Genomic DNA, 10,199 nt, shown 5'->3' with positions numbered 1-10,199 from the left:
TATACTACATGCATGCAACATGCAAACTACATATATACCACATATATACTATATATACCACATGCATGCAACATATATACTGCATGCAACATACATACTACATATACTACATGCATGCAACATACATATATACTACATTCAACATACATACTACATATATACTACATGCACGCAACATGCATATATACTACATGCAACATGCACACTACATATATACTACATGCATGAAACATACATACTACATATATATCACATGCATGCAACATGCAAACTACATATATACCACATATATACTATATATTCCACATGCCTGCAACATACATATATACAACACATATATGACATGCAACATATATACTACATGCATGCAACATACATATATACTACATATATACTACATGCAACATACATACTACATATATACTACATGCATGCTACATACATATATACTACATGCAACATGCATACTACATGCATGCAACATACATACTACATATATACCACATGCATGCAACATGCATACTACATATATACCACATATATACTACATGCATGCAACATACATATATACTACATACAATACATTCATAGAATACATACATATAGACATACAGTACATATAACATAGAGTACATACTCACCATCACTTGTCACTTTGATCCCCGAAGCCATTGTCATATGTGGAATAAATATTAAAATAACAAAGCACCAATATACTCACCCCTGATCCGCAGAAGTCCACGAGTGTCCCACGATGATCTTGCGTGGAGAACAGCAGCATCAGCTGATGCTACCGTTCTCTACGGGCTCCAGGAAACCAGTGTCGGGAGGTAGGTATCACCGCCACTGTAAAAAAAAAGTCCCTAGTCTCACTTTATGGCAAAAGCTGCGTGGGAAATTTCTCACACAGCAATGCCATAAAATTAGACTAGGGACTTTTTTTTTGTTTTTTACAGTGGCGGAGGAATACAGGGCGGAAGGATACCTACCTCCCGACACTGGTTTCCTGGAGCCCGTAGAGAACGGTAGCATCAGCTGATGCTGCTGTTCTCCACGCAAGATCGTCATGGGACACTCGTGGACTTCTGCAGATCAAGGGTGAGTATATTGGTGCTTTGTTATTTTAATATTTATTCCATAGATGACAATGGCTTCGGGGATCAAAGTGACAAGTGATGGTGAGTATGTACTCTGTTATATGTACTGTATGTCTATATGTATGTATTGCATGAATGTATTGTATGTAGTATATATGTATGTTGCATGCATGTAGTATATATATAGTATGCATGTTGCATGCCTGTGGTATATATGTAGTATGTATGTATGTTGCATGCATGTAGTATATATGTATGTTGCATGCATGTAGTATATATGTAGTATGCATGTTGCATGCATGTGGTATATATGTAGTATGTATGTTGCATGTAGTATATATGTATTATATATGTATGTTGCATGCATGTAGTATATATGTGGTATATACGTAGTATATATGTATGTTGCATGCATGTAGTATATATGTGGTATATATATAGTATGCATGTTGCTTGCATGTGGTATATATGTAGTATGTATGTTGCATGCATGTAGTATATATGTAGTATGCATGTTGCATGTGGTATATATGTGTGTTGCATGCATGTAGTATATATGTAGTAAGCATGTTGCATGTAGTATATATGTATGTTGCATGCATGTAGTATATATGTTGTAAGCATGTTGCATGTAGTATATATGTATGTTGCATGCATGTAGTATATATGTGGTATATATGTAGTATGCATGTTGCATGCATGTAGTATATATGTTGTATGTATGTATGTGGCATGCATGTAGTATATATGTGGTATATATGTAGTATGCATTTTGCATGCATGTAGTATATATGTTGTATATATGTATGTTGCATGCATGTGGTATATATGTAGTATGCATGTAGTATATATGTAGTATGTATGTTGCATGTATGTCGTATATATGTAGTGTGTATGTTGCATGTATGTTGCATGTAGTATATATGTTGTATATATGTATGTTGCATTCATGTGGTATATATGTAGTATGCATGTAGTATATATGTGGTATATTTATAGTTTGCATGTTGCATGCATGTGGTATATATGTAGTATGTTGCATGCATGCTGCATGTAGTATATATGTATGTTGCATGCATGTAGTGTATATGTTGCATGCATGTTGCATGCATGTAGTATATATGTTGTATGTATGTTGCATGCATGTAGTATATATGTTGTATGTAGCATATATGTATGTTGCATGCATGTAGTATATATGTTGTATGTATGTTGCATGCATGTGGTATATATGTAGTATGTATGTAGAATGTATGTACGTTGCATGCCTGTAGTATATATGTAGTATGCATGTTGCATGCATGTGGTATATATGTAGTATGTATGTATGTTGCATGCATGTAGTATATATGTATGTTGCATGCATGTAGTATATATGTAGTATATATGTAGTATGCATGTTGCATGCATGTGGTATATATGTAGTATGCATGTAGTATGTATGTTGCATGTAGTATATATGTATTATATATGTATGTTGCATGCATGTAGTATATATGTGTTATATATGTAGAATATATGTATGTTGCATGCATGTAGTATATATGTGGTATATATATATATATATATATATATTATGCATGTTGCTTGCATGTGGTATATATGTAGTATGTATGTTGCATGCATGTAGTATATATGTAGTATGCATGTTGCATGTGGTATATATGTATGTTGCATGCATGTAGTATATATGTTGCATGTAGTATATATGTATGTTGCATGCATGTAGTATATATGTTGTAAGCATGTTGCATGTAGTATATATGTATGTTGCATGCATGTAGTATATATGTGGTATATATGTAGTATGCATGTTGCATGCATGTAGTATATATGTTGTATGTATGTGGCATGCATGTAGTATATATGTGGTATATATGTAGTATGCATGTTGCATGCATGTAGCATATATGTTGTATATATGTATGTTGCATGCATGTGGTATATATGTAGTATGCATGTAGTATATATGTAGTATGTATGTTGCATGCATGTAGTATATATGTAGTATGTATGTTGCATGTATGTTGCATGTAGTATATATGGTGTATATATGTATGTTGCATGCATGTGGTATATATGTAGTATGCATGTAGTATATATGTGGTATATATGTAGTTTGCATGTTGCATGCATGTGGTATATATGTAGTATGTATGTTGCATGCATGCTGCATGTAGTTTATATGTATGTTGCATGTAGTGTATATGTAGTATGCATGTTGCATGCATGTAGTATATATGTTGCATGCATGTAGTATATATGTGTTATATATGTAGTATGCATGTTGCATGCATGTAGTATATATGTAAAATGTATGTATGTTGCATGCATGTAGTATATATGTAGTATGTATGTTGTATGTAGCATATATGTATGTTGCATGCATGTAGTATATATGTTGTATGTATGTTGCATGCATGTAGTATATATGTGGTATATATGTAGTATGTATGTTGCATGCATGTAGTATATATGTAGTATGCATGTTGCATGTAGCATATATGTATGTTGCATGCATGTAGTATATATGTAATATGCATGTTGCATGCATGTAGTATATATGTTTTATGTATGTTGCATGCATGTAGTATATATGTGGTATATATGTAGTATGCATGTTGCATGCATGTAGTATGTATGTTGCATGCATGTAGTATATATGTAGTATGTATGTTGCATGTAGTATATATGTATTATATATGTATGTTGCATGCATGTAGTATATATGTAGTATGCATGTTGCATGCATGTTGTATATATGTAGTATGTATGTTGCATGCATGTAGTATGCATGTTGCATGCATGTAGTATACATGTTGTTTGTATGTTGCATGCATGTAGTATATATGTTGTATGTATGTTGCATGCATGTAGTATATATGTAGTATGTATGTATGTTGCATGCATGTATTATATATGTAGTATGCATGTTGCATGTAGTATATATGTATGTTGCATGCATGTAGTATATATGTAGTATGCATGTAGTATATATGTTGCATGCATGTAGTATATATGTTGTATGTATGTCGCATTCATGTAGTATATATGTGGTACATATGCAGTATGTATGTATGTTGCATGCATGTAGTATATATGTAGTATGCATGTTGCATGTAGCATATATGTATGTTGCATGCATGTAGTATATATGTAGTATGCATGTTGCATGCATGTAGTATATATGTTGTATGTATGTTGCATGCATGTAGTATATATGTGGTATATATGTATTATGCATGTTGCATGCATGTAGTATATATGTGGTATATATGTAGTATGTATGTTGCATGCATGTAGTATGTATGTAGCATGTATGTAGTATGTATGTAGCATCTAGTATGTATGTAGTATGTATTTTTTTTTTTACATTCAACACATAGGCCGGATGATGGGTCTACTACTGTCCCATCATTGGCTAATGTGTTAATCACGTCATGGTAGCAGGCATCGCCCGATGGGACTTGTAGTCCCATCGGACGATGCCTGCACAGACCCCCGCAGCCTGCACAGACCCCCGGACAGTCGGCACAGCCACCCGGCAGGCCGGTACAGACCCCCGGCAGGCCGGTACAGACCCCCGGCAGGCCGCTCAGACCCCTGGACAGTCGGTACAGACCACCGGCAGGCCAGTACAGACCCTCGCAGCCTGCACAGACCCCTGGACAGTCAGTACAGACCACTGGCAGGCCGGCACAGCCCCCCGGCAGTCTGCACAGACCCCCGGGTGTCTGCACAGACCCCCGGACAGTCGGTACAGAACACCGGCAGTCCAGAACATCCCCCCGGCAGGCCGTTACAGACCCCCGGCAGTCCGCACAGACCCCTGGACAGTCGGCACAGACCACCGGCAGTCCGGCACAGCCACCCAGGAGGCCGGGACAGACCCCCGGCAGTCCGCACAGACCCCCGGCAGGCCGGTACAGAATCCCGGGCAGTTTGCATAGACCACCCGGAAGGCCCGTACTGACGGCGCATCATGATGCGCACAGACCGCGCATCATGATGACGTCATTTCGGCAGCCAATCAGAGCCACAGCAGTGGCTCTTTGCATTATGGGAACTTCCGATTCAGCGAATATCGGCCGATACCCGATATTTGCAGTATCGGAATGTTCAACACTAGTCAGGAGGAAGTCTTCCATCATATTATTTTTATATTGTATAAATCAAGTCCACTTGTGATGTTGGCGTGGTTCAGGATTGCAGCAAATAGCTGTCGAAGCTCACCGGGCATCTAATATATAAAGCTCAAAGTGTGTATGTATGTATGTATTTATGTATGTATGTATGTGTGTATGTGTGTATGTCTGGGATAGGCATCCGCACCGTCGCAACTACAGCCACAAAATTTGGCACAGTCACACGTCTGGACCCCGAGAGCGTCCTAAGCTATGTTGTGAGGTGAAATTTTAACCCCGCGTATTCCAATTTACCAAACAATTTTGCCCCTATCTACATACTGGGGAAAAAGTGTGTGCGCGTCAAGCCCCGCCCCTCATTATGATGTCATAATGACCCTATCTACATACTGGGGAAACAGTGTGTGCGTATCAAGCCCCGCCCCTCACTATGATGTCACAATGGTTGCCATGGCGATGCTCATGTCATCATAGGTTGCAAGCCCTGCCGCTCATTATGATGTCATAATGGTTGACTATGGAATGGAGGATGTGTGATGGGTATATGGGCACTGGACTATGGGATGGAGGATATGTATGACGGGTATATGGGCATGGGACTATGGGATGGCGGATATGTATGATGGGTATATGGGCATGGGACTATGGGATGGAGGATGTTTGATGGGTATATGGGCATGGGACTATGGGATGGAGGATGTGTGATGGGTATATGGGCACTCGACTATGGGATGGAGGATGTGTGATGGGTATCTGGGCACTCGACTCTGGGATGGAGGATATGTATGATGGGTATATGGGCATGGGCCTATGGGATGGAGGATGTTTGATGGGTATATGGGCACTGGACTATGGGATGGAGGATATGTATGACGGGCATATGGGCATGGGACTATGGGATGGACGATATGTATGACGGGTATATGGGCACGGGACTATGGGATGGCGGATATGTATGATGGGTATATGGGCATGGGACTATGGGATGGAGGATGTTTGATGGGTATATGGGCATGGGACTATGGGATGGAGGATGTGTGATGGGTATATGGGCACTCAACTATGGGATGGAGGATATGTATGATGGGTATATGGGCATGGGCCTATGGGATGGAGGATGTGTGATGGGTATATGGGCATGGGACTATGGGATGGAGGATAATTATAATTTGTTATAACTAACTACAGTTAGTTACTATGCCCGGGCAGCGCCGTGCTCTTCAGTTAGTTCTAAATAAAGATGCTTCTTCCATTGTTTTGTCCCACTCTGAATCGTCATGCAATAATCCCATGGCCTTTGCTGCCAGAATATAAGTTTCATATGTGTGTCCTTCCACTGTTCTCAGATCTTCGAATGATGTAGCACCTGTAAACAACATAAAGAAAATAATTAAAAATTATAAAAAAGTCAGGATGATCTAATAACGTACAATTAGATGAATATGACTTACCCTTGATATGCATCAGTAGTAGGCGCAGGGAAAATTTTTCCATATCTTGTGGAGAGACAGAGTACATTCTTGGAAGGATCTTGTCAGCACCTCTTTTTCTTGTCTTCCAAAACTTATTTGTCCAGACATAATGGTAGGGTATTTCACAATTTAAATACTGATGTGCTGATGGATCAGTTTGGTTTAGAACGAACCATTTCCTAAGTTTTGTGCCATCACGCTGAGCTTTTTCCACAGAAAGCTGCTCCATTTCATCCTCAAAGTAAACTGATTGTTGGAAAAGTAGGTGTACTGGAAGTCTTTCTACAGCATGGGAACGTGCAGACATCTCAAATTTTCGCAGCCGCCACATTGCTTCAGGCGATGCCAAATATCGTGTGTCGATGTAAGTCTTAATCTCGTCCCAGTGGTAGGTGCTGGTTTTGCTGACTTCGTTCACTTGAACATTGGCTGCATCATGTCCTTTGTACACGTACAGTCATGCCAAAAGTTTTGAGAATGACACAAATATTAATTTTTACAAAGTCTACTGCTTCATTTTTTCTAATGGCAATTTGCATATACTCCAGAATGTTATAAAGAGTGATCAGCTTAACAGCAATTACTTGCAAAGTCAATATTTGCCTAGAAAATGAACTTTATCCCCCAAAACACATTTCAACATCATTGCAGCCCTGCCTTAAAAGGACCAGCTAACATCGTTTCAGTGATTGCTCCATTAACACAGGTGTGGGTGTTGATGAGGACAGGGCTGGAGATCAATCTGTCATGATTAAGTAAGAATGTCACCACTGGACACTTTAAAAGGAGGCTGGTGCTTGGCATCATTGTTTCTCTTCTGTTAACCATGGTTATCTCTAAAGGAACATGTGCAGTCATCATTGCACTGCACAAAAATGGCCTAACAGGGAAGAGTATCGCAGCTAGAAAGATTGCACCTCAGTCAACAATCTATCGCATCATCAAGAACTTCAAGGAGAGAGGTTCCCTTGTTGCCAAAAAGGCTCCAGGGTGCCCAAGAAAGACCAGCAAGCGCCAGGACCATCTCTTAAAAGTGTTTCGGCTGCGGGATCGGGCTACCAGCAGTGCAGAGCTTGCTCAGGAATGGCAGCAGGCAGGTGTGAGTGCATCTGCACGCACTGTGAGGCGGAGACTCTTGGAGCAAGGCCTGGTCTCAAGGAGGGCAGCAAAGAAGCCACTTCTCTCCAGGAAAAACATCATGGACAGACTGATATTCTGCAAGAGGTACAGGGAGTGGACTGCTGAGGACTGGGGTAAAGTCATTTTCTCTGATGAATCCCCTTTTCGATTGTTTGGGACATCTGGAAAACGGCTTATTCGGAGAAGACCAGGTGAGTGCTACCACCAGTCTTGTCTCATGCCAACTGTCAAGCATCCTGAAACCATTCATGTGTGGGGTTGCTTCTCAGCCAAGGGAATGGGCTCTCTCTCAGTCTTGCCTAAAAACACAGCCATGAATAAAGAATGGTACCAGAATGTCCTCCAAGAGCAACTTCTCCCAACCATCCAAGAGCAGTTTGGTGATCAACAATGCCTTTTTCAACATGATGGAGCACCTTGCCATAAAGCAAAGGTGATAACTAAATGGCTCAGGGAACAAAACATAGAGATTTTGGGACCATGGCCTGGAAACTCCCCAGATCTTAATCCCATTGAGAACTTCTGGTCAATCATCAAGAGACGGGTGGACAAACAAAAACCTTCAAATTCAGACAAAATAAAAGCATTGATTTTGCAAGAATGGACTGCTATCAGTCAGGATTTGATCCAGAAGTTGATTGAGAGCATGCCAGGGAGAATTGCTGAGGTCCTGAAGAAGAAGGGTCAACACTGCAAATATTGACTTGCTGCATTAACTCATTCTAACTGTCAATATAACCTTTTGCTACTCATAATATGATTGCAATTATATTTCTGTATGTCATAAAAACATCTGACAAACACACATAAAAACCAGAGGGCAGCACATCATGTGAAAATATAATATTTGTGTCATTCTCAAAACTTTTGGCCATGACTGTACTTGAAAATATATTTGACGGTCTGGATGGAAGAGCAGATTTCCACATTTATGTGTGCGCTGTATTTCTGAGAGAGGTAGGGGTTGTATGGTACAACCCAGCGGCTGTCAACTTCCACATCCCCAATCTTGAGCTTAATGCCATCTTTTCGTCTGCGGTATACTGGATAACCATCCACATTAATATTTGTTTCTTCGCTGAAGTCTTTGGGAAACTTTTTGGAACATGTCCGGATTCCTTTTACATCTTCCATACACGGTGAATTTCTATTGTGTTCTCCACAGGGCCCATGAATCATGCAGCTGGTGATAACATCGTAAAGCTCCTTTTTAATTTCTGGGTCAGGAATTTCTGCACAAACAGCATTGTCACAATCGATAGCTTCTCGAAACTTGTCTTCATTGTCCAGAATTAAGAGCATATGGCAATGAGGAAGACCTGAAACAAAAAAAGGATGCATTAAATGTGCATTATTAATCATTCCATTCTTAACATTACTGCTACGAACATTCAGATGAATGTACGTAATACCTCTTTTTGAAATTCAATGACGTAGGTGTATGCATTTACTTGTCCCATCACTCCACCTTTTTTTGCAGTCAAGTCGTTTAGTAACTCTTCTAGCTTTAAGTGGAATATGGTAGATACCAAATCTGGGCGGTCTATTGCTGTTTCATGTTGTAAAAGGCCGGACTGAATTTCTTCCCACTTTGGGTTGCAAGTGACCGTAATAAATAAATCCGGCTTTCCAAATTTTGCTACTAAAGTCATCGCATCTTGGTAATTCTGTGTCATGGCACGTTTTCCACCGGTAAAAGAAGAGGGAAGTATGACGATGCGACCTGGTCTCAGATCCAACATATAATTCTACTCTGAGTTTCTTTTGGTTTTGTCTGTTCCAGTCCAGTCGCTGCGCTTCAACCTTTAGGTAGGCATCAATTATGTATTGTTGTGTCAGCTTGCCAGAATGTATCAGCGGGTTGAAGGATTGTCGATCCTGAAGGCGGTACGCATAGAATTCCCTCATCAACACATTTCTTTTTTTTTTCTTGTTCCCTTGCATCGTGACTGATATCTTCCTGTTCTTCATCGTCACCTTCCTCCATTTTATGACTTTTCCTTTTTGCAGTTCTCCCTTTCTTCCGTATTCCAGGTTGCCATCCGTGTTCACCATACGTAAAGAGGAGTGGATACACCATTGGATCACAGTTTGGGCTATGGTACACAATATTCTGTAGTCCTCGCTGCCCAATGGGATGAACGGCAATGTCTCTTTTGATCGGCGGCTCTCCATCATTGGAGACAAACACAGCTGCAACTTCATTGGCTGTCGGCAAATTGTATCGGCGAGGGTCGTGTTGTCTATCCTTGGCTATCCACATTTTGATTTTATGCTGGTCGTAGCCACGCTGATCAATCATATCCTTCATCATCTTGAAAGCCTGAGCAAATGGGTTGATATCT

General features: G+C 40.0%; 1 pseudogene; it reads right to left on the bottom strand.

Moving 5' to 3' along the window:
- Positions 1 to 6,462: 6,462 nt before the first annotated feature.
- LOC141050870 (uncharacterized) lies at positions 6,463 to 9,909 on the bottom strand (annotated as a pseudogene).
- Between the last annotated feature and the right edge of the window lie 290 nt (positions 9,910 to 10,199).

The sequence above is a fragment of the Dendrobates tinctorius genome, unplaced genomic scaffold (genome assembly GCF_039654945.1).
Source record: "Dendrobates tinctorius isolate UK_male_01 unplaced genomic scaffold, ASM3965494v1 ptg000154l, whole genome shotgun sequence".
Classification (NCBI taxonomy): domain Eukaryota; kingdom Metazoa; phylum Chordata; class Amphibia; order Anura; family Dendrobatidae; genus Dendrobates; species Dendrobates tinctorius.
The sequence above is the reverse complement of the archived record's forward strand: the minus strand, read 5'-3'. Positions and strand labels throughout refer to the sequence as shown.